Raw genomic sequence first — 24734 nt, forward strand, 5'->3', positions numbered from 1 at the left:
GACCCTTGGCTCAGACTCCTAGTTCTTGTTCCTGGCTCTAATTACTAGGCTGGACTCGGTGCTAAACTCTAGGTCAGATTGCCCAAGGCCCAATCCCTGACAATATCTAAACTTCTATACAAATAGATTGGAGAAGCTAGACGCAGAATCCCAATTTTATGTCAAGGAGGTGTGGACAGATTGAGTAGAAGTTATATTGTGAATGGAGTATCTGGGATGAAATTGAACACAGGACAATTCAGACTGTACATCAGGAAAAATTTCTTCATTGAGAGGTCTATTTGACTGTGAACTAGGCTCCCAAGGAAAGCATTGGATCTCTTGAATCATTTATCATTTAAGACTAAACAGGAGAAAACACTTAGAAATATATTCTCGGAATTATCCTTGTATTGGCAGAAGGCTGGACAAGATTACCTAACATGGTAGTCCTTTTTTTTTCTTCTTCTTTAATTTCTATGATTCCATAAAGAGTCTATTGGGCTGATGTGCTGTGCAAAGCAAAACACACAATGCAAAATACAGCAAAATAAACAGGAGAAAAAGGAAAGATGAAGGACTTAAACACACAAGCAAATACTTTAACGACAGAATCATTTAGCGTGACATAAATTGTTATGATATCTATAAGAAGAAATTATGATACGTCTGTTATATAAGGATGGTAAGTTGATATTTAAATAAAATAAAACTAAACAAACAAAAACACATTAAAATATAGTTCTGGCATTTCAAACGTTAATTACTGTGCTCTTTAGTGCATTTTGGATAGCAGATAATATCTTAAAGGGATTTAGTATTGCAGATAATTATATTTTCATTTATATTTGGCATTTTAATGCACTCATCACCATATTTTTGATAATATCAAATACAAAAACATTGGGGTAGCCTTTACAAAATAAGTAAATTTAGAGGAGACTTTTAAAGGTAGAAAAGGGAGATAGGCTTCCAACTCCCATTAAAATATAGTTGGGTCCTATATTCCCATTTGGGTCTCTGAAAATCTCCCCCACTAGCACCTAAATAATATTATGAGTTTGAATAAAGTCAACACCGTCAATGGGATTACTCAAATTAAGCATGTGTTTACGTGTTAGCACGTTAGGTACTAACACTGTGTCATCAGTCCAATCTTTCACCTTTGGCCGGCTTGCGCTTGTCCATCCATCCACAACCGCAAGTCGACGCCACACTATTCTGTTTTGTTGAGAGCACATTCTTTCCATTTCTGGACAAAGAGTTTTAACATGAGATCAGCCCAGTGCATTTTCGGTCTTCCCAGCAGTCACTTGTCCTGCCCGCAGGCAAATAAACATCTTAATTTGGATGTTCTGTATTTTAGCTAATATTCATAGTGGACCACATGGGTTTTCCATTGGTTTATATCTATACGGCTAAATTATGGTTGTAAAGAATGAGATATCAGTTGGGGATACAGTTGTAATATCACAAAGGGTTGGGAAAGACAGTCAGGCAGGTGAAATGAAGCCCAACTTTTGAAAAAAGTAGTTCAGATTTGATTCAGATAGAGAGAAGGGCTAGAGTTTGGACTGGTTCACATTTTTTTCTAAATTGGTTCCTCTTACAACTGGGTATTCTATGTGGCTTTTAGAGAATGAGAATTTAGCATTTGCAGTCTACCTTAAAATAATGGGATATCTGCTGGTTTCTTAAGTGTGTGTACACTGTAGAAAAATAGTAAAGAAAGAGTTTGTTGATAACCTGTGTCTGGTATATTCTTTTATTTACTTGAGAGTCTATTTAAATTTCAAACATCACAGACTCTCATTGCCCATTTTTTTGGGAGAAAGAGCTGAAGGAAGATAGCTTCAAACGGAGGTGGGAGAGACAGAGAGAAGCCATTATTCAGCGGAGAAGCCAGGTGCAGGAGGGAAATCCTGTACACCTACTGAAGGACTCTGACCAAATCCCAAAGAATGTGCAAGAGTGAGGTTACTGAGGCAGTGAATGGAATACAGAGGTGTGGTGTTTCTTGGGAGTACCTCGCTATCACCTTGCCTTAGTTTGAGGAAGCCTTGTTTGTGCCTGTTGTGGGTCAGTTGCCCAACTCCATTGCCCATGGGCAACACAAGCATTACCCTCTAGGCCTTACAGGCCTACTGTTATACAGGTTAGTGACTGGCACAGCCCAACACTTGACTCCTCCGAGCATCTCCCTGGAATGCCCAGCCTCTGGTTCATTTGTCACTCACAGTACACTCAGAATCCCTGCTTCCAAAGAAACAATAAACCATACACTTCCATGTCAGATTACAGCTATGCTTAATAAACAGCACTTAGATTTGTTTACAGGGAAATCAAGTATAAGTTTATTTAAGAAAACATAGAGAGTCAAGTAGTAGCAAGTAGAAATATTGGAAACAAATGATTACATATAAAATTAAGTCATAACATTCTAACGTCATAGCATTTTAGAATCTAGACTTAATCAACAAGATACTTTCATGTCTTTTGGAGTATTTCCCACCCAAAGTCAAAGTGTTAAAGCCAAGTTAGCTGTGATCCTCCTTTCAGGAGATTAAAATGCTGTCAGTTTGCCTTTCTGGTGAAGGATTCCTTGCTTTTTCTTGACCCCAAAGATGTACCATATCAATCCTTTGTCTTTACTCTCACAATACAGTCCCTACATGCCACCCTATGATGAACTGTTATGCAGATATCAACTCAGGGGATCCCTCTAAAAATCTTGTGCATTCCCTGTATCCTTTGTCAGTTAGCACCAAGGGTCTGGGTCACAAAATGTTTTATTTTATTTTTTTACCTAGATAAAGAGTAATTGTGTTAGAATCCTTTGCAAAGCCTGTGTGTTCTGGGCTTCAACTAGCACATGTGCCTGGAGAGGTAAACTGTAGACAAGAGTGACTACAAATTTGGAGCTCTGGGAAAAGGTGTTCTTAAGGTATTGCAGTGTCTTGGGAGGGGTCTGCATTGGTCCTGGGGCCCTAGAGTAGCTGGACCAGGAGGTTCCTCTTACATGTAGGTTTAATAGACAAAGGCTATGCCCAGGAAGTGTGCCAGAGAAGACAAGAAAAGAGAGAGTTCTGGAGCCTACCAAGACCAAGGGAAGCTTAAGATCACACATATCCTGCATGTTGGGTTTGAAACACAGCAGCCTGGTGACTGTCTAGAATGGGGAGATTAACAATGTCTAGAAGGGGCCGTGACAATCACTATTAAACTTTTGCACCTTATTTCAAGTCTAAATTTATGTAACTTTAACTTCCAAGCATTTCACCTTGTTATACCTTTGTCTGATAGACTGAAGACATTATCAAATCTATTATCAAATTTCTGTTCCCCAAGTAGGTACTTAATGAATGTGATCAAGTCATCCCTTAACCTTCTTTTTGTTAGGCTAACAGTCCTTGAGTCTTCTCCAGGGCAGGTTTTCCAATACTTTCAAGATTCTCATGGCTTTCCTCTGAACACTATCCAATTTTTCAATGTCTTTGAACTGTAGACACCAAAACTGTACACAGTGTTACAGAAGAGACATGCCAACTCAGTGATGATTCCCATTTATAATTATATTTTTAGATTAATCAGTTAGCCCAACCAGTTTTTAATCCATTTAATGTGTGCCATGTTGATTATGTATATTTCTAATTTAAATATCTTACAGAAATCTAAGTATATTGTATTAATACTATTACCTTTATCAATCAAATTTGTCATATCATAAAATATATCAAGTTAGTTTCATAGGGTCTATTTTCCACAAACCCATGTTGATTGGCATTAATTATACTACCATCCTTTAATTCTTTATTAAGTTCTGTATTGGTCATTGCATTGTTTTGCCCATGATCAATGTCATAATGACAGGCCTGTCATTACCGAGGATGTCCTGTTTACTCTTTTTAAATATGGGCACAACATTAGCTTTCTTCCAGTCTTCTGAAATGTCCCCCATGTTCCAAGAGGTATTGAACATCAATATTAACAGTCCAGTGAGCTCCGTGGACAGATCTCTTAAAACTCTTGGATAAAAGTTATCTCAATGGACCTGCTGATTTTAAAATGTCTGACTTCAGTAGCTGTTGTTTAACATCCTCCTGAGTTACTGTAGGAATCACATACTTTTTCCCATATGCAGAAAATAAATATTTATTGAACCCTTCTATAATCTCTGCATTTTATTGGCAATTCTACCATTTCCATCTAGCAATGGACCAATATAATTTTTAGGTTTCCTTCTGTACTTAACATTTTAAAAAATCCTCCTTATTGCCCTTAAGTCTGCTGATCATAGAGTTTGTCTAGTGTCCATTTGCTTCCCTTATCAATTTTCTACAATTTCTATCTTCTAATTTGTATTCATTTATGTCAACTTTCCCTTTTTTACATTTGCTATATTTTTATAAAAGTATATCTGCTTTCACTTCCCCTTTAAGCCAGGTTTTAACAGGTTTAGCCTTTTTTGTCAGTGAATGGATTTCTGGACCCATTAAAGTCAATGGGAGTTTTGCCACTATCTTCAATGGAGCTAGGATTTCACCCCTTTTGCAATTTTACTCTTTTCTCTGTTTCCTTGTATTTGAACATTATCTTAATGCAGTGATTTGTGGGTTTAGATTCCTATATTTTAGTGTTTAATATTTGATTTAGGAGTTTTCCACTGAGATTGAATCAGTTCCCTTGGAAAGGATCCAGGACCTGATTCTGACATCAGGTACTAGTGTAAATCATGATTAACTACATTGAAATCAATAGAATTACACCAATGTAAAAGTGGTATAAGTGGCAGGGGAATTGGGTCTAGAGTCTTTCATTGAAGTGCTTGAGAAATCAATCCTCAATCAAAGGGCTATTGTTTTCTCATAGCTCATTCTTTATCACTTTAGACAAAGAAGAACAAAACAAAAATAGTTTGATTTAGAGTAAGGAGTAAGTTTCCCTCTCTGATATTCAACTGTATTTCTCTAGGAGATTCTTTTTAACACTTTAACTAAAGATGAGTTGCTTAAAAAGAAAGAGGAAAGGAAGCCTGCTCTAGTTTGAGATATCACTGGATAATCCATTTCAAGATTATTTACATCTACAGTTCTTGCATTTAAATATTTTAATAAAGTTATTTGGAATGGGCTAAGATATATGGACCTGGCTTGACACGGAGATTATTCAAAATTAGGTGATGTGACAAGTCAGGTATGTTCTTTCTCTTTTAAATGTATGTAAATTTTAAGTTCATATCCTATTGAAATGATTGGATCTTACACAAGACCTTTCTTATTTCCAGTACGTTGATAGTAGGACTTATGCATTTGTTAACATAAAGCTGCCATAATTATATATCTGAGTTGATGTTCTTGCTTATGACAAGCACCCCCCCTTAACATAGCCTTACAAAATTATGTTCTGCACCCAAGGAAAGATGTTTTATTGTTATTGTTTTTGTTGCAAATCAAATTCAGCTTCATCACATAGAATTGTGTAGAATATATTTTGCCTCACAAACTTTCAAGACAGTTTTGAAAATTTGTGTTCAATTGTTTTTGTATAGGGCCTAACTACCACTTACACCAGATCTATGCATGTAAGACAAAAATATAATTCCTTATTATTTGCAAACTCATGAACACTTTCAACTTAAAAAGATAGTAAACTGTGTTAATTCATTATCCAAACCTGAAAGTGAGTTTTCTTTCTAGGAAAGTCATCCTTTCAGGAGATGGCTTCAATAGGACTACTTACAGATATGCTTAAAGTCAAACATGTATAAGTACTTTTCTGAATTGAAGCTTCACTGAGATTAATCGGGAATTATGCCTGAATATGGTCATTGGAATGTAGTCTTTTGTTTGAAAGATGGTTCAAACAGTGTTGTTGGTTCTCTTTTTCTGAATAAAAAAAAAAACAAACAAACCATGAGCTCTTGTGTGTCGTTATCTAGTTTAAAAGTATCATCTCTGGTATGGGGGGAAATGTAACTTTCATATCCTCAACTGGTGTAAATGTACATCACCTGAGGATCTGGCCTTCAGTTTTTACAGCTTTTAAAGAATAAAAATGAAGTCAGTACGTAGTGAGTGGTACATCTGATTTAATCTCTGACACAACTGCCTATTTTTAGTTATGTTTGTGGTTATTTTTCCTGATGGTTCAGTATTTTCTATTCAGATGGTGTTTTGACACTGAAGTTTCCAGAGGAAAATTAGCTTTCTTGGTTGACATTCATCTGCAAAAGACCGTGTATTGGGGATTAATTCATTAGAAAAATCATGCAGCTTCCCTGAAATGCTGATGTGCACTGGAGTCACAAGTCAAATGGAAGAGTGGAGAGGAGAAAGAGGGAGAGTTGCTACGATACTTCTAAATATGGGAGAAGCAATTTATGCAATCTGGACCATAATACCTGTAATAATATGGCAGCAATTAACAGACTAAGTGGCTGAACATGGTCAACAAAATGGGGTTTAGTTAGGTAATAACAAAGCTGCCACATTTTATATCATACTGGTTAATGACTCAGCACCTTTATCAACAGTTGTACAATTGTGTGGTATGGCTTTAACATTTAATTAAAAATACAAAATGCACATTAAGCAAATTAACATTTCAAATTACTCTTTTAATGGGTAGGGGGTGCAATTATTCTCTAGAAACTCAATTCAGCAAAGCACTGAAAGCACACACTTAACTCTAAGCACACACAAGTTGGCCCATTGAAGTTAACTGGGCTACTCACATACTTAAAGTTAGGTGTGTGTATAAGTACCTTCTACAAACTAGTTCCGTATTCCACTTATTTGCCACTGCCACCTATGTCATCTCTACTGAGTCTAGATAATGTCGTTGAATTATTATTGCCCATAGCAACTTTAGCTATGGTTTCTCACCTTCTCTCCCTACCTTTCTTTTTTTTATTCAGCTCAACATTAGTAGTATCGTAATATACCCTCCAGAGCCCTAATCCTGGCCTAGTGCAGAGGGGAGGAGCTAGAGCAGAAGCCCTGCTAGTGCTCAGTTGGTAGTGATGGATCCTGTAATGCAGGGCTGAATCTGGTTCCTCTCTCCAGTGCAACATGGCAAATGGGGTCACAGCACCATTCTGTTATGCTGCATCATGACTGGGGTTGGGGGGGTGGGGGGGTAGTAAATTTCAGTGCATGGTATGGCACATGGGACCACAATGTCCCAAAGACGGGAGCTGGGCCCAACCCCATGGGACAAAAGCCACCACTGCTGGATGAGTGAGGAGCTAGCTTGCTCCCCACTTCATCCTGCCTGAGGCCTTCTCTCTCCCCCAGGCCAGGAATAGGAATGTGGTGGCCAGGCTAGAGGGTCCTGCTGCAGGTGTTTGACAGCCCTTTGGCAGGGCAAGGAGGAGGTGAAAGCATCTGTATAGGAGGTGTGCAACCTGTTAATAGCGAGGCTACATCCGCTGCTGTGTTCAGTTCAATGACTTTTCCATTAAGCCTTGTCATAAACAGAGAACAGTGCATGTATAGTACATAGCTTTCACCTCCAGAACATATAAAGAGGTTATAGCCATGGGTTAAAATGCAGAGTTATGTGCTGGGTGCATTTACAATGCAATGTTGACCACCTAATCTGCTCTTGGCCCACTATCTAATCTTCCCTGGGACCTATTCTAATATTCCAAACTTCTGAGCACCATCTTTTTTAGAAAATCTATCTCCCAGAGGAAAGGTTTCCCTAAATATGGAATTTTCCTCTCTAGTGATAGCTGTCCAACTTTCAGGATGGTGAAAATTGAGTCCTGCTTGAGGAATAACTTTCCTCAATTTAAAAAAGTCACAGATTTGAAATCTGATATTCCATAATCTTGAAGGGCTAAAGCCAGGAGTTTTCTAGCAATGGAAAAAGGAGCTCTTCCCAATGGGACACATGGCACTCACGCTGAGCTTTGGACTTTCTCAAGTTATAGTTGCAATATTTATTATCAAAATATCTTATTTTTTATTTATTTATAGTCACAATATTTTTTGATATAGAAAACTCTATGTAGGTCATTTTTAGAGATTTTTATTGTTCTCCAACTACTGTTCAATTCATGGCTGCCGAGGCATGTGAATTTACAGATGGATGGATCAAAATAGGCCTAATAACATTTTTTTTAAAAAAGAAATTTCCAGAATATTACAACAAAGCAGTTTTTCTGTAACATACGTTGGATCTACAGAATGTATGAGAGAATGGAATCGTAGCAAGACTTTATCAACACTTCTTTCAGTTGACTTGTTTTAGTCATGGCTTAGCAATTTATGAGTTATTCCCTAATTATATATTCACTTTTCAGTGACAAATTCTACATAATACTTTGGGTTCATAGTTTGTAAATGCCCAATACTCCTTAAAGATAAAGCAATTATTAGTAGGGATATTAGAAAACAAAAGCAAAAGGGATAGAGGATGAATATGAAAAAGAGGAAAATACACTATTAATAAAATACTTAATGACTTTGTAAATATATTGGTACATAGGGTGCATATAAAAGTTAGTCAAACCAATTTGAGTTCCTACTCGTAGTAAGGCAGCAGTGTTTGTAACCAACTTTAATGTATTTATGCTCGTGTGAAGGATAACTACTGGAGAAAAACTTAAATAATCTAGTTCCAGAGAGGACAAAGAAATGAGTCACCGTAGCCTCAGTGTTATGCTCAAGAAAATATAAGAACAGATTTGTGAAAACCTTTATAAAGAGAAAAATATTGTGTTAGAACTGACAAGTATAGTAAATAAAAAATATCAAAGACGAAGCCACAGTTTTGAAGTGAAACCAATTTAACTGAGCATGAACATATTTTCGGTTTTAGGAACAGTGCCAGTCAATGATATCTGTACAATTTTATCATGAATTTGAGAGCATAGATCATTAGATTACTGTAGTGTTTCCCAAACTTGGGGTGCCGCTTGTTCAGGGAAAGCCCTTGGTGGGCCAGGCAGTTTGTTTACCTGCTGCGTTCACAGGTTCAGCCGATCGTGGCTCCCACTGACTGCAGTTTGCTGCTCCAGGCCAATGGGGGATGTGTAGAAGCGGTGGCCGGTACGTCCCTCGGCCCGTGCTGCTTCCCACAGCCCCTGTTGGCCTGCAGTGGGGAAACGCGGCCAGTGGGAGCCGTGATCGGCCGAACCTGAGGATGCGGCAGGTAAACAAACTGGCCAGGCCTGCCAGGGGGTTTCCCTGAACAAGCGGTGCCCCAAGTTTGGGAAACACTGAATTACTGTATTTCTAATGCATTGATATCTTCTTAAAAAAGCAGAGATCAACTTTTAGAATGCCTGATATAAAGTATTTCCACGTTATCTGCAGTAATGAAGTAATGCAGGACTTAATGTTGAATGATCAGATGTACAGACAACATTAAAAAAAAATAGCAGTGATCCTAAAACATAAATAAATAAATAATATCTAAAGGGTCCTCTGATGGTGTCACTAGAGTAGATATGGGGACAGAGTACGCAATGAGGATTGCTACAGGGATTGGTTCCTGGATTAGTGTTTCTGTGGTGTGGTATGTAGTTGCTGGTGAGTATTTGCTTCAGGTTGGGGGGCTGTCTGTAAGTGATGACTGGCCTGCCTACCAAGGTCTGTGAGAGTGAGGGATCGTTTTCCAGGATAGGCTGTAGATCATTGATAATGTGCTGGAGAGGTTTTGGCTGGGGGCTGTATGTGATGGCCAGTGATGTTCTGTTATTTTCCTTGTTGGGCCTGTCCTGTAGTAGGTGAATTCTGTCTCGCTCTGTCAATCTGTTTCCTCACTTTCCCAGGTGGGCAGAGTCAGGGTCTGCTTGGCAACCAAGAGGGAGTGAGATGTACTTCCCTTAGAGCTCAGGAAAGGGGAGAAGTCATTTTGGAGCAGTCTGGAGCCAGCCACGTAAAGGGCAGGGTTGGCTGTGTGGGGAGTTGACGAGTTCCGGGTGTGAATGCAGGGTTCCCCCTGAGAAATGGCTCCTGGGGACCTAAAAGCAAGATTCCTCAGCTTGGCCCTTTCTCTCTCCAAGAAGACTCCTAGTTTGTAGGGTTTTGTTGGGAAAACTTCCCCCAGCCAGGCTGAGTTAGCCTTCTGGCTCCCTAGCTGAGATCTCCCTAGCTGAGATCCCTAGCAGCCAGTGCTGCTGCCTGCTGTGAGTCTGTCTCAGTGCTGGGGTAGGAGATTAAAGATTTTAGTATAGTTTTGTAATCTGTACCTTATGCCCTGCACCCCTTTGTTGTGAGGGGAAATCCTGGCACCAGAAGCTGTCCGACTCCCTCATGGAGATGATGCTTGCCAGCAGTGATAATCAGCCCCTCTGCAGAAACTGATGAGTCCGGAGCGATCTCTGAAGCTGAGGAGGATCCACTGCAGAGCTGTGAGTGCATCATCTTTTAGTTTGCTAGTCAGGGAAATTGTTTGGGAGAGACCCCTTACTCCCTGAGAGGTAATGGTTTGGGGATTTTATTACCTGCTGCCTAATAAATCAGCAGAGGGACTTAGCACCTTATCCCATATGTGAGTCTTTTGGACTATACTGAACCTAGTCAGTCACACTGCTAACTGCTGCACAGGAACTATCTTGGTTACAGGTCATCAAGGGCCCCAACAAAGTATGCATACCAACTGGACACTAATTTTGCTATATCAGGACACATGACTGGTGAAATTAATGGGTATTATTATGGGTATTATCAGGTATTATGTTTTTCACTGTTATTGTAAATGTATTTCCCATTTAATGTAATTACTGTGTTGAATATATTGTATGTCTCCAATTATCTGGCAAGTAAGTGAGGGTTACCCTGTTATTAGAATTTTCCTTCCAAGCTGCCCTGGTGATCCTACCAGGAAAGAGCAAAGGGGCTGGAGGAACCACCAAATAAATTAATATGCAAAGAAAAAGAAGTTACACCCTGCTGAGTGGGTGACAAAATTCAGAAGATCCCAGTCCCGTCCATCAAAACCCACAATTGATTGGCACTAAAAAAGGTAGCCAGGTTGATGGGGGTGTTATATATAAAATGAAGAAAATATTAGCTACCTTATTGTAGTGTTACAAAGTTTAGCTAATTAATTTGCGCAAGGTACATTTTCTCAGATCCTCAAATGTATTTAGGCACCTAACTGCCACTGATTTCAATGGGAGTTAAGCATCTAAATACCTTTGAAAATGTGGGCCCTAGAGATTATCAGTGATAAGGTCCTTTGGAATAAAAAATATTAATTATATTACGAATGTATTATTAATTATGATTATTAATTATTATTACTAAAAACTATTATAATGTCATTATGGCTTTAAAATCAGGGAAGGAGGATCTGCAGAAACAGAGTCATAGTAGCATTGCTGAGGAACATGTGCACAGACTATTGCTTAAGATGCCTTTTGAAGGCTAGAATCAAAATCTAATAAAAAAGAAAGTGTTATTTTCTTGAAATGTCCCTGTGATGGGGTGTCCGCCCCACACAGATGTAGAAGGGATTAACTGTTCCCTGCTCTACAGTGGAGCAGTGGAAGTGAGTCCACCCAGGGCCACAGAGAGGCTACAAGGGAAACAGCCAATGGTAGAGAGGCTGCAATGAACAGCCAATCAGAGCCCAGCAAGCTCGCATAAAAGGAGCTGCAGGGCAAGTGGGCAGCTGGGAGTTCAGGGAGTGAGGACTGTGTTCCTAGAAATCTCAAAGAGCTGGAGGACCTTGGACAAGGCAGTTGCTGGCAGGGACCAGGAGAAAGAGGGAGCTCCTGGCTGGCTGTTAAGACTGGACAGCTGAAGGCCCCAACCTGAGGGCAAAAAAGGTACTGAGTCCATGGAGGAGTGGTCCAGGGAATTGTAGCAGCATGGAGATAAGGTTACAGAGGAGCAGCAGTAGGCTGCTATCTACAGGGTTCCTGGGTTGGGACCCAGAGTAGTGGGCGAGCCTGGGTCACTTCCTGCTCCCGCTTCTCCATCTCTCCAGAGGCTTCGTCCCCTCCCCACATTTTTCTGCTCCCACACCACCCCTTCCGTCCAAGTGTGCCCCACCCTTACCCTGCCTTTTCATGACCCAGTTCTTCCCCCTCCTTCCAGTGCCTCCGACTCACCACTGAACAGCTGATTGGTGATGGGCAGGAGGCACTTGAGCTGGGGGGGGGGAGGAGAAGGAGCTGATCAGCAGGGCCTGCCAAACAGCTGATGGGCGGGGCCTGCCGATTAGCTGACTGGTGGGTGGCTGCTCCTGGGTGCTGAGCACCCACTATTTATTTTCTGTGGGTGCTCAGGCCTGGAGCAGCCAGGAAGTTGGCACCTATGGAGTAGGCAGTGTCAAGGGCTGGATAGGAACAGAGGAATGATTCGAAGGGTTTCAGGGATTGGGTTGCATCTATTGTTATCCTGTCTCGTGAAGGAAAGGCTGGCTTTGAACTAGTGTGGCTGCAGGGCTGGCAATGTCAGGGAGATGACACTCAGCTACCCGTAAAAGACTCCCTCTCACTGGAGGCAAGAGGTAACAAGGTGATTCACAGTCCAAGAACCATCACAGGGAGCCACATATACTGAATGTATTTAAATGAGTCGTTATGATGAGTAGAATTAAAGTAATTGTCTTACATAATTAGGAACCAGGGAACAAAAATATTGAGCACCTGAGAGCGGAAGAGAGCCCGTACATGCCAAAATATAGGGGAAGAAGCCAACTTTCTTTTGGATTATGTAGTAAATATATGTCAGATCATTTGACAGCACTTGGCAACTTTCCACTATTTTGCCACTAGTTTCCACTAGTTTGCCAGAACCAGGAAAAAGTTGGCTTCATTACACATTACAGAAGAATTATTCAGACTCCAATATAAGATTCTGGCACCATTTTCAATCTGTAGAATATCTTACTCTGCCCAAATCAACACTCTTAGTACCACTCCACACAGTGGCATGATATACAAATGAAGGCCTGGTCTACACTAGAAAATTAAGTCAGTTTAACTATATCAGTCAGAGGTGTGAAAAATCCCTCTATAGACAGTGCTAGGTCAATGGAAGAATTCTTCAGTCAATCTAGCTATTAAGGCAGCATAGGTAGTGTCTATAATGAAGCACTACAATGGTTCTGCTCTAGCATTTTAAGTGTTGCCATACCCAAAAACTACCAAAAAAAAAAGTTGCTATCTAGAATGAAACTTCGGGTGTATTGTCAATGTGTCTAGCTAAACCTCAAAGGTTGAATCCTTCAAAAATAAAATCCTGGTCCATTTACATCCTGCAGGAGGCACATTAAGGATTTTATGTTCTCTCTTGATAAAAAGGCACTGTGTCTGTTACAGCAAAGAAGTCATTCCAAGAAAATTCTTCCTTCTTTCAACAATAACATTGCCTGGGTCAATCTGCCTTCATATGTTTCAATGTAAGCATAGTTTGTGAGGGGATTTGCCTTGGGTTCTCAATATTTTTGCATATACGGAAGAACTCCTATTTTATGAACTAATTGGAGATTGAGGAGTTAAAATTGAACATCTCAAAATTACAATAGGTACGGTGCAAAAGTTGCAGTATGGTGCACTGCATCACTTTCTTCTTGTTGTTCAAGCCATGACAAAACAATTTGCAGTTCACTGAAGGCTTTGCAATGCAAAGGGAGGTTGTCTTGTTCTTCATCAACACCACTTTCATTATGCAATTCCCCACCATTCACCTCTGCAATTGGGAAAAATGGTTAATATAACTTGTTGTTTGTAAGATTGGTGCTCATAAAATTGAGCTTTTGTTGTACAGCCAGATGAATATTCTGCTATTTGGTAAGCCACATTGTTAACTACTTATTTAGACCATTTTTTCCAAAAAAGTTTTGAAGGGTATAACTATCTATGGGCACCAGTGCCATTTTTGTTTAACTACCTCTCTTGCAGGTTGTGCCTGCAAGGGAGGTAGCTAAAAGTCAAAACGCTATTGACTGTTTCCAGAAATATTTTGATCCATAAAATTGAAAGCCAGGGTGAGGACATTTTAATAACTTGTCCTCTTATGTACAGTCCACCACACAGGTAAAAATATTGCATAATACTTATTATTCTGTGTAACTTACACATGAGGTACAGTTCTTTTCAGAAGAAGGCTCCCAAACACTTAAGGTTTAATGGAATAGCTTAAAGAAAAAGATTAATAGCTTTGTTCATCACCCAGCAGAATAGTAAAAGAATAAATCTCAACTGTAGCACACAAACCAACTGGAGTAGTTCAGATTCCCGACAGGCTCCAAGCTAACATTTTATGGACATCAATAACAATACTTCTCATTAATATAATGTTTTCTATCTGAGGATCTTAACTTTTCCACAAATATTACTGAAATTAAGCCTGGCAGCACCCCTGGGAGGTATGCAAATGCTGTTGTCTCATTTCATAATGTTTTTTACATGCAAAGTCCTTTTAAGTCACAAACACTTTTTGCTTTGGAAATATAGTAAATTTACACCAAATGGTTAAAAATGAAAAAAATGAAACTAAACACTTTGTAATTATTGAAGGAAAACATTTTTTTTTACCCAAACTACATTTTATTCAAATTTTCAATGTCAACTTTTCACCCCAAATTGGGAAGGCAGAACTTTTTATATCAAATATTCAAAGGACAGGAAAAGTCTTTCCTGCCCACCTCTAGTTTCTCACTGATCTACAGTACAATTCTCCTTTCCTAATGTTATTGGTATCTTTGACTTATCCAGGAAGATATTACACCACAAACACTACAGGCCTGATCCAGCTTTCAGTGAAGTAAATGATAAAAAGCTCACTGATTTTCATAGGGTCAGGGTCTGCATGATTTTGATATTAACAGTTCTGAATATTAAAAAATACCAATGATGTCATTTTTAAAGAAAGTGCTGGTGTGGACAGATATTAATTGGTATTGTTATAAAAATACAAACCAAACCATCAAGTATTCAAGGGAAAGCAGAAGATTATAAATAAGTGAAACTTGATCGCTTTTTTAGGTGTTTTCAATTTTGGGGTGGGAAGGTATACTACAGTGTCTGTACCTCGTGCAGCCTGCCAAGTCTTGGATAACTTTCCATGCAGCCAACACACAGCATCACTGATCCATATCAGGCTACAGTTCCCAGTTGTCAAGAGTTCCAAAAAGAAGCGGTGGACTTCTGAAAGGCCGACCAGGAACAAAACTGGGAAGCACTGAAGAAGAGTGTGGTGACAATACCAGCCTGGCGTAACTCTGTAAATAAGACCTACCAGCACTTCTGTGGTGCTATCTACAAAGCAGCTTGCAGAGCCATCCCACACAGTTGCCACCCGGTCTACATCCCCTCTCTTGATGAGGAGAGCACTGCCTTGCTCAAGCAGTATGAGGCATCTGGTGACTCAGATGTCACTGACTATCTGATCGAATCATTGGACACTGCTTGCCAAGCCAGATAGGAGGAGGCATCCGAAAGGATGAGATTTACCCACTCCAGCCGCAAATGTTGGAGTCTGCTCCAACGCCTTGGAGCAGCTCAGCAGTCACCTGCACTCTGCCAATCCTCAGTGACACCCAACCAGGTAGCTGGACACCTACTTAAAGTGGCCAGAGCACCTTTGGAGAAACAGATGTAAAGACAAGTGAGGAACGAACGGCATATGTTTAAACATGTACACCAGATCAGAAGCTGCCCAGAACCATTCAGGGTAACAGAGCTGGAACAGACACAAATGTACAGCATCAAATGTGGAACAGCTGCGGGCTATGACAACATATCTCCAGAATTCCTGAAAAATGTTGGCCCCCGTGTTTGGCTTTGGCTTGTGAAATTCTTCACCAGGGTCATCAGTGAAGGTAGGCTACCAAAGATATGGCACACCACAAGAGTCATTGGCCTCCTAAAACCTGGAAAGCACCGAAGTCAAGCATCAAGCTACAGTCCCATATCATTACTGTCGGTGTGCTTCAAGGCACTGGAGCACTTGGTCCTACAGTGCATATCCGACGTGGAGAGAATTTTCAGCCCTTACCAAGCTGGCTTTTGCCGAGGCCATAGCACATGTGACCGAATACTCACACTGACCACATTTGTTGAAAATGGCTTTCGGAGAAACCCGAAAACAGGCACTGTTTTCATCAATCTAACAGTGGCGTACAATACGGTATGGCACACTGGCCTGCTTGTGAAGGTATCATGGGTCCTGCTACCTTGGGTCACAGGTATCATAGAACTGTTCCTCTGTGATAGGCAGTTCAGAGTCCATATGCGGGAGAAGACAAATGCTTGGAGACGACAGAGCAATGGGTTACCCCAGGACTCTGTACTTTCTTCAACCCTGTTCAACCTTTACATTAATGACCTGCCAACAACGGAGTCATGAAAGTTCATTTATGCAGACGACATCTGTTGCAGTATCCGGGCCTGGATGTTTCATGAGCTTGATGCCACTTTAAACTGGGACATGATAAAGTTAGCTGACTACTGTAAGACTTGGCACCTCCAGCCAAGCATCATAAAAACGGTCTCCAGTTTGTTCTATCTTCATAATGCGAGTGCAACCCGAGAACTGAATGTTTATCTGAATGGTAAGAACGTGAAGCATGAAGTAGAACTGGTCTATCTAGGTGTGACCTTAGACCGCACACTGAGTTACCATGCCCACCTGAAGAAGACAGCAGCTAAAGTTAAGACGCGCAACAATCTTAGCAAACTGGCAGGTTCATCATAGGGTGCTCATGCTCCAACTTTGCGGATGCCAGCTCTTGCCACCTCATATTCGGTCATGGAGTACTGCATACCAGTTTGGAGTCGATCGTCACACACCAAACTGGTGGATATGCAGTTACATGCCGCCATGCATATAATCTCCAGCACCCTGTGTCTGACTCCACTCCTATGGCTTCCAGTTCTGAACAATATTGCTCCTCCTCATATCAGACAAGAGGTTGCCACTGGCAAGTTACTGGACAAGGTATGCACCAATTCAAGCCTGCCACTGCAAAATGACCTGTTTAAACCACCAGCTGCACGTTTTGTGGTCACGTCGCCCATTATGGTCTTATCTGCCACGCCAGGATGTTAGGGTGGAAACACTCTGGTGAGAGGAATGGATATCTGCTATAATCCCCAACTAGTCCCTCATTGCCAACCTCACAATTTGCCCACCTGAGCTTAGGGTCCCTGCCTCGTTGCCAATGGTCCCTGTTGAACAGGTTCCGGACTGGGCAAGGTCTCTGTACAGCCAACGAGTATCGATGCGGCCTTCGTGACAGCCCTTTGTGCAGCTGCAACTCCACACAGACAATGATGCACATTGTTGATGAAAGCCTGCTGACTAGGTTCAGTGGTGGCCTAGAAGAACTGCATCACACCACTGAAGATGCCATCGCTTAGCTAGACGACTATGCACACGTTAAATAAATTAATGCACCTCATTCCCCAGACCTGGACTCATGTGATTACATCAGAATCTCAAATTTGATTTTAAACAAATCTATTTCTTGCCCTCATGTTTGCAGAGAAAAGCTTGAAAATATGAAGCAAGTGAATATGAGGTAGTTAAACTGAAACAACAGTTTTGAGAGGTGTGAACTGCTCCAAAATAGGGTATTAGCTCCAGGACCTACTGATCTCAGGAGTCCTGCACTGCCCCAGTGGAGGGTTTTGTGTGTGGCAGGAGGAGAAGAATGCAGCAGATCTAGTCCATCCATCCATGAGGATACATCCCAGGTGCTGGGAAAATATTAGGAGGTCCTGCTACCACTCCTGAGGAGGAAAAGGAAGTTCCAGATTAGTATCCCAACACTATGGAATGGAAGGAGGGCTTCTGTATCTTCAATTGTCAGCAGGGGGAGGGCAGTTATTCAGAGACAGGGCACCAAGGGTGGAGCTCTGAGTCATTCCCTAAAACATCAGATTGTCTTTATCCAGACCTGATCTTACATAGCTCCACATCTAAAAAGGACCTTCAAACTCAATGTAATTAAGAATGTGATGAGGACAGGGTAAAACAAATCACATGTAGTTATTGAAACAAGAGATGCCAAGTTTCTTTTGCAGAGAAAATATCAGTGTGGGAATCAATATAAATTCTCCAGTCCACAAAAACTATCTTGGGATACTATTAAAACACAGCTATCAAGAACCACACAGTAAAGAAATAGTGGATTGTTTCTGAAATTATTTTTGATAATCATTGATTGCTCTTGAAATGCTCAGTGAGTTCCTTTGATAGGTTTTTTTTCTTTTTTGCAACAAAGCTTTTTATGTACTTGTTTAGATAATAAAACTAAAAGAGAAAATGTGCTTCCATTATTTAATAAAAATACCTTACTAAAGAGCTCCATTTAGAACATTTTACTCTTGGCAATGCACTGCTTTCATTTAAATCTATGAGAATGGCACATGTGCATCTGAGGGCAGATTTTAACCCACAGGAGAGAATTTTTCAGCAGTTAAGCTCAGAAATTTAAAGCTTTGGGTTGCCAATTGAAACTAGGTCCTTGAAAACAAATAATAGGAGAGATGGATGAAACTTTGGAAAAAGAGAGGCAAATGAATGGTTACTGAAGGCAGAACATGAGAGTCATCTGGGCTAATTCAAAAGCTAGTGGAAGTCAATGAAAAGTTCAGGCTCACAGAGCAGAGAAATGAGCAAATAAGAGGATTTTAGAAGCAGAGAGAGACATTCTGGAAGTGGAGAGAAAAAATAGCCTTTCACAGAGGATGTTCCGAAAATCAAGGTCACAGAGCTTCACTGTCGGATCCATAGATTTTAATTCAAGAATGGACCATTATAACTATCTAGTTTGGTATCTTCCTGGATCTGGCCCAATGACTAGTGGTTGAACTAGAACGTATGTTTCATAAAAATGTCCAATCACGATTTAAAAAGTCCAAGAGATGGAGAATTTATCACATCCCTTGGTAATCTGTTCCAATGTTAATTGCTGTCAGTGTTTAAAATTTTGCATCTTGTTTCCAGTTTTAACTTCATTGACTTCAGCTTACAGCCATTGGGTCTTGTTATGCATTTGTCTGCTAATTTAAAGGGCCCCATAGCATCAAATATTATCTCCCTTTGTAGGTACTTTTAGAAAAATCTCCTTGTACTTCTCATCAACAAACTAAGTAAAGTAAGCATCTATTGTCTTTCATTGTAAGGTGTTTTCCAAAGCACATATATTCTTATAGTTCTTCTGTAAACATTCTCCAATTTTTCAAGTGTCCTTTTTAATATAAGGACACCTGAACTCGACATAGTATTCCAACAGTGGTTTCATTGGTGCCATATACAGTTTCAATATCACTTCCTCATTCCTGCACAATATTCCCCTGTTTATACATCTAAGGATCACATTAGCCATTTGTCACAGCATTACACTGGAAATTTATGTTCAGCTGATTGACAATAACCTCAAGTTCTATTCAGAGTCACTACTTACCATAATATAGTCCTCCATCCTGTAAACAAATCCATGGATATTTTTCTGCCACAGTGAGACAGACTAGATTTATTTTTAATGAATTTAATAAAATCAATTACAATAATATGTATTATCTTATAGTTAGCAATGAGAAAAAAATAGTCTATTCCTTCTAGATTATCAGAGTTTGCTTTAAACAAAATACTAATCCTTGAAATCATTTCAAGTCTTTCCCATGCCATCCTCTTTTTTGTCCATTTTCAAAGCCCCTAAGTATCCAAAACTCCTAACCATCTTATCCAAAATACTGTTGAAAAACCACACCCCAAAACCAGAAAAATAACATGGAAGAGAAAATACATATTTGATCATAAAGAGGGATAATAAATTCCTATATTCAAAGCTTAAGTCTGTCACTAACTGATGGGGATACACATATTTTTCCTATGGGTAAATTATCCCATAGCTGTCTACTATGTGATTTGTAAAAGTAACATATAACTGGTACTGGCCACAATCAGAGCCTGTATACTGAGGTAGATGGCTCACTAGTTTGACAGCAATTCCTATCTTCCAGAGAAAACAGTATGTATGAGCTAATTAGTATTCCAGTTTATAAACTGATGTGCCAAAAATCTAAGAAGAAATAGGGGTAAGTTAATAAGAGTCCCCCTGAGACTCCACCAGTGATCAGGCATTGTGCTGTTTGAAGTAGCCCAGCAAATTAGAAACAGAGTCAGTGTCCCAAAACAGGAAAGCTTTCTCTTCATGGGGGCCATGAATTTAGCAGGGGATAGCACAGCTACCATTATATTGTCATGCTGAAAAGCTTCAAGTGTTGTGAGCTTTTTCCTCCTCTTCTGGGTAACTGGACGGAGACCAAGGTCATATTTTTTCTCCCAGTCCTTAAAATGTCTCCCTCTGCTTTTATCTCTTCAATCAGAATATTCCCATCTGCATTTTTCTGCTTTGACATAACTGGAATTCTTCAGCAGTAGTCTGTATCTAGAAAATCATTTGAAAAGTCCAGCCCCAAATCAGTGGGCATTTTTTGTTCCACAGAATCAACTATTTCTTTGCTAAAAACTTCACTTGATATATTTGCTCTTGACCAGGTTTCAGTTGCTCAAGTCTGAAATAGTTGCTTGAAGAAAATGTCTGCAGTTCCAGGCAGGGTCTGCCTTAGGAAAAATGGCGCTCTGGGCGAACCTGTATTTTGGCACCCCTGGCATAACAGTTGCCAACTTTCACACGTAAAATAAGCACCCCGACTTTCACAATAAGCCAAAAATCAAGTTAATCCCATTTCAAAATAAGGCCAGAACAAGCCAAACCCTAAGAACCCCAACACTCTATGTGACTAGATCCCCCTGGTGGGCCATCTGGGACTGTGGTGGGCCTGCTGTGCACCCCTGACTCTCTCCCCTCTTGCCCATGGTTACTGGGAGCTGATGAAAAAAAAAAACAAACAACAAGCTGCAACAAGCAGCAAGTTACATGCCAAACAAAAAACAAGCTACAAGCCAAAAACTAGCCAACAAGCAATTCACAAGCCAATTAAGCCAAAACCAAGCCCAATTTCTGCATTTTTTTTTGTGGGTTTGGCATGTCTGGCCCCAGGCCCTCACTGCCTCCCTGGCCTCCCCATACATCCCTTCTGTCTCCTGCTGCCTTCCCCACATTGTGCCTGGGCCCTGATGCCTCCCCTGCCCCTCCCCCGCCCCCCATTGGCCTGAGTTTCTTTCCATAGCCTCTCATCCCAGGCATGCCCTGCTCCTTGCCTCTTGACCAAGACACCCTCCCTGACCACGGTGCCCCCTGATCTCTGGCAGATTGGCATTGCTCCTGTTTTTCAACCCCAGACTAAACAATTCTCCATACCTTCTATTTTATTTTCTAAATCACAGATTTTGATCCCTGTAAACCTCACGTTTTGTTCCACTGATGTCAAAAGTCTTACATGTTGTACCACTTTGCTTTAAAGTTTCCATTAACTCATGTATCTCCCATGTGTTAGGCCCTAGTTTGTGCAGCAGGAGAGGGTAATTCAGCCCTCTTTCTGCTATGATCTCTGTTCACTTTTTTTCAAAGGGTTTTCATCTTTTCCTTTTTTCCTTTCCCAGGCTGTCACCTACTATTAAATTCTATAGGCTCATACAGTAATTTTTATAGGACTCTGCTACATGTCTACAGAACACAACTGATTTCAGCTGTACTAAATTTAAGCAGACTCTCATTTTACATCTTTGCCAAATTCTTTTCTTTTCTTAAGTCCTCATTGATCTCAAAATGAAACTGACAGAAGTTGACTTCCCCCAAACAGAATGTAGACCTTTGATTCTGGAATCAACATGCTGCCCCCCACCCCCACCCCATGCTCCTGTAGTCCTACAAAGAGATTCAGGCAGGTGGATCCCCATTGACTTCAAAGAGTTACTGTGCAGACTCAAGAGATCTAGTTGCAGATCAGCATACTGTCATTGAAATGAATGGAGCTATGCCAGCCAACACAAGTGAGAATGTAGTCTGCTGAATCTACTCCTAAGGGCCATTCCCTAAAATGTGTATGTTCAGCAGTGTATTTAGATTATTCATATCGTAATTCACTGGTGCACAACTTCATAAATATGTAAGACCATCTCACGTTAGGCAATAGTTAAAAGCTAAATTCATCTGTATCTGCAATATTTCTGTTTGTGTATTTGTCCACAGAGATAACAATAATCAGCATTCCCATGAAACAATGCTCTTGAACTACAAATTTTAATGGGTGTGAAAAGAAACTGGTGAATAATGCCTAAAAGAGTGTCCAAATACAGCCAAATCTTTTCACAGAGAACTTATTTTTGCACGCATGCTCTATGTTCAATGTGAACATAGAGCATGCGTGCAAAACGTTTACAGTGCAGCCATGTGCAGGCACAAGTCAATTTGCAATGATTCATTGCTGAGGGGTTTGTGTTTTTTTAACTCATTGCTGAGTGTGGGTTTTTTTTTTATTTTATTTTATTTCCTGAACTCAGTCCCACCACCAAACTGTAATTTCCCAAACTACATCTGGAGCCTGGCTGATTTAGGAACAGCACTGATGAGCTACCTGAAAGCAAGTCCCATCCCACACCTGCTGATTAGAAACAAGTAACCTCAGCCTATGAACTCTTGTTCATGTGACTAATAGAATTACAATGAATGCAATGGCCTTATTTATGTAAGTAAGTGTTTGCAGTAAGGATCCCCAAATGGCTATGGTTCTGTGTACAAAGATGATGCTAAAGGAGGATTTAATGAAGAGAGATGCAATATGAGAGGATGGTGGTGGGTTAGACAGGACATAAAGGCACATATCCAGGGAGGATGTAGACTCTTTTCTCCTTGGTAGGAAAACATGTGCTGTAAAAGCTCTCATGAGGAAAATAAAAACAAAATAAATGAAAATAAAAATAAAGAAGCTAAAGATGTTTAAAGAACAGGAGTACTTGTGGCACCTTAGAGACTAACACATTTATTTGAGCATAAGCTTTCGTGAGCTACAGCTCACTTACATCCAATGAAGTGAGCTATAGCTCACGAAAGCTTATGCTCAAATAAATGTGTTAGTCTCTAAGGTGCCACAAGTACTCCTTTTCTTTTTATGAATACAGACTAACACAGCTGCTACTCTAAAGATGTTTAGAGATTAATCACAAAACATTGAATATGTTGATGGTTATCTGTCCTGCCATCAAAACAAAGGACAGATATTTTGAAATATTTTAAGGTAGTCAACAGTGCTTTGGAGTACAAGTTGGTCATTTGAATGGCTAACCTTTTCTAAGAAGATTGTTTTTAAATTATATTCATGTCACAGCTTTGTATGACTGAACTGTTTTCTCTGAAGTGGCTGGGTGGCTTTAAAAACACGTGAAATGGCTTGCCTTAGATATTGCCATCTTTTTTTAGTTAAGTGGTACAAATTAATAATTCCTTTGTGTGAGGTAAAGCCTCATTGCAATGCTGTTCCTGTGACTGGAGTAAGTCACAGTTCTGCACCCTGAGTGCAGACATTTGCAGTTCATCAGGGCTGTGCCAATTGTGGGAAATGCTCACTTCACTAGTCAGGGTGTGTCTTTGATGAGTCTGGAGATGATGGGGAAATGCCCTTTGCCTCCTGGGAAGAATTGGAAGGGGGATCCCAAGCGAGAGCAGCTGGGGCATTGCTATGTGTGATTCCTCTGGTTCCCCCTTCCTCTCCCTTCAGTATGTGCTTATGGAGGAGGAGGAGGAGGTGATTGTTGCTTCTTTCTTGTTCCCTCCCTGTTTCCCTCTCCACATGCTGCTAGGAAGGTTCAGCCAGGGTATCTCACATGGTGGGAGGGGCTCCATTACCTGGATACCCACTCCTGCTGCCATTGGACTGTGGGGCCATGATCAGGGCACATTGCCTGGGTGGCTATAGCTTGCTCTTGCTGCTGAGTGGTCATTTGGGGCTTTGTTCCAGTCTGATTTTTACCCACCCTTATCTAGTATGTCTGTTATTATACTGATGGAGCAAGTTTGAATGCCAAAGTTTGTTTGGGTCTGGAAGGATTTTTTTCCCCATGTGGCAAAATTGGCAAACTTCTGTGTGGGTTTTTTCACTATACTAAACAGGTATTTAATCTGTACTGTTTACAAGGACAAAACTCCATGTAGCAAACATGGAAATAAAATGGGCTGTATGGAAATTGCTTTGCTAAAACCTAATTAAAAGGTTTTGTGATACAGGTGGACATTTTGGTTCAGATCCTCAGCTGGTGTATGTCGATATGGCTCCATTAGCATCACGAGATCGACACCAGTGTCCAATCTACAACGGATGGAGATATGTCCTTTCTGTTACAAAGCAGAGGTAAATACACATTTATTAAAACACACAGTTTAGACCATTCCCTTTCGGTAATCATCTAAATCTAGAAATAGGTGTAAGGAAAATAAAACTAATTTAAAAACATGAGTCAAAGAGTGTAAATGGTAATTAATGCTGACTCAACAGTAATAACTTTAAGTAGCTTTTCCTGTAGCTTGTTTACAGCTTTATTGGAGAGTATTTGTTAACCTCACCACTGGCTTTGCCCACTTTTGGGTCATGCAGATGTTTTGCAGTTGGAAACAATTTCCCCCTGTTTTTTTCTGCAAATATGTTCTCCTAGATCTCTGTGCAGTGTAGTGGGAGAGGAGAATAAAGGCCAGAGTCTTTCATTATTTCAGGGTCTAAATCTATTGGACCATATGGTCCCTACTGAAGTGGAGAGCATATTTTAGTAAACTGCTGTGAGATGGCACCACAGTCTGAATGATGGTATCTCAACTTTGATGCACACTGAACCAAATGTCTGGGGTAATATTAAAGGAATCACCTAAGAGAGACTGAATAA

At 40.3% G+C, this 24734-nt stretch overlaps 1 long non-coding RNA gene across 1 annotated transcript in view; it reads left to right on the forward strand.

Moving 5' to 3' along the window:
- LOC144930668 (uncharacterized) overlaps positions 1-24734 on the forward strand; it is a 38330-nt gene that overhangs the window by 7946 nt on the left and 5650 nt on the right. Inside the window, exon 2 of the long non-coding RNA XR_013635980.1 lies at positions 24085-24208. This is a non-coding gene — a long non-coding RNA (uncharacterized LOC144930668). The remainder of the gene's footprint in view (positions 1-24084; positions 24209-24734) is intronic.

This window comes from Lepidochelys kempii, chromosome 1, assembly GCF_965140285.1.
Source record: "Lepidochelys kempii isolate rLepKem1 chromosome 1, rLepKem1.hap1, whole genome shotgun sequence".
In the NCBI taxonomy this organism is placed as follows: domain Eukaryota; kingdom Metazoa; phylum Chordata; order Testudines; family Cheloniidae; genus Lepidochelys; species Lepidochelys kempii.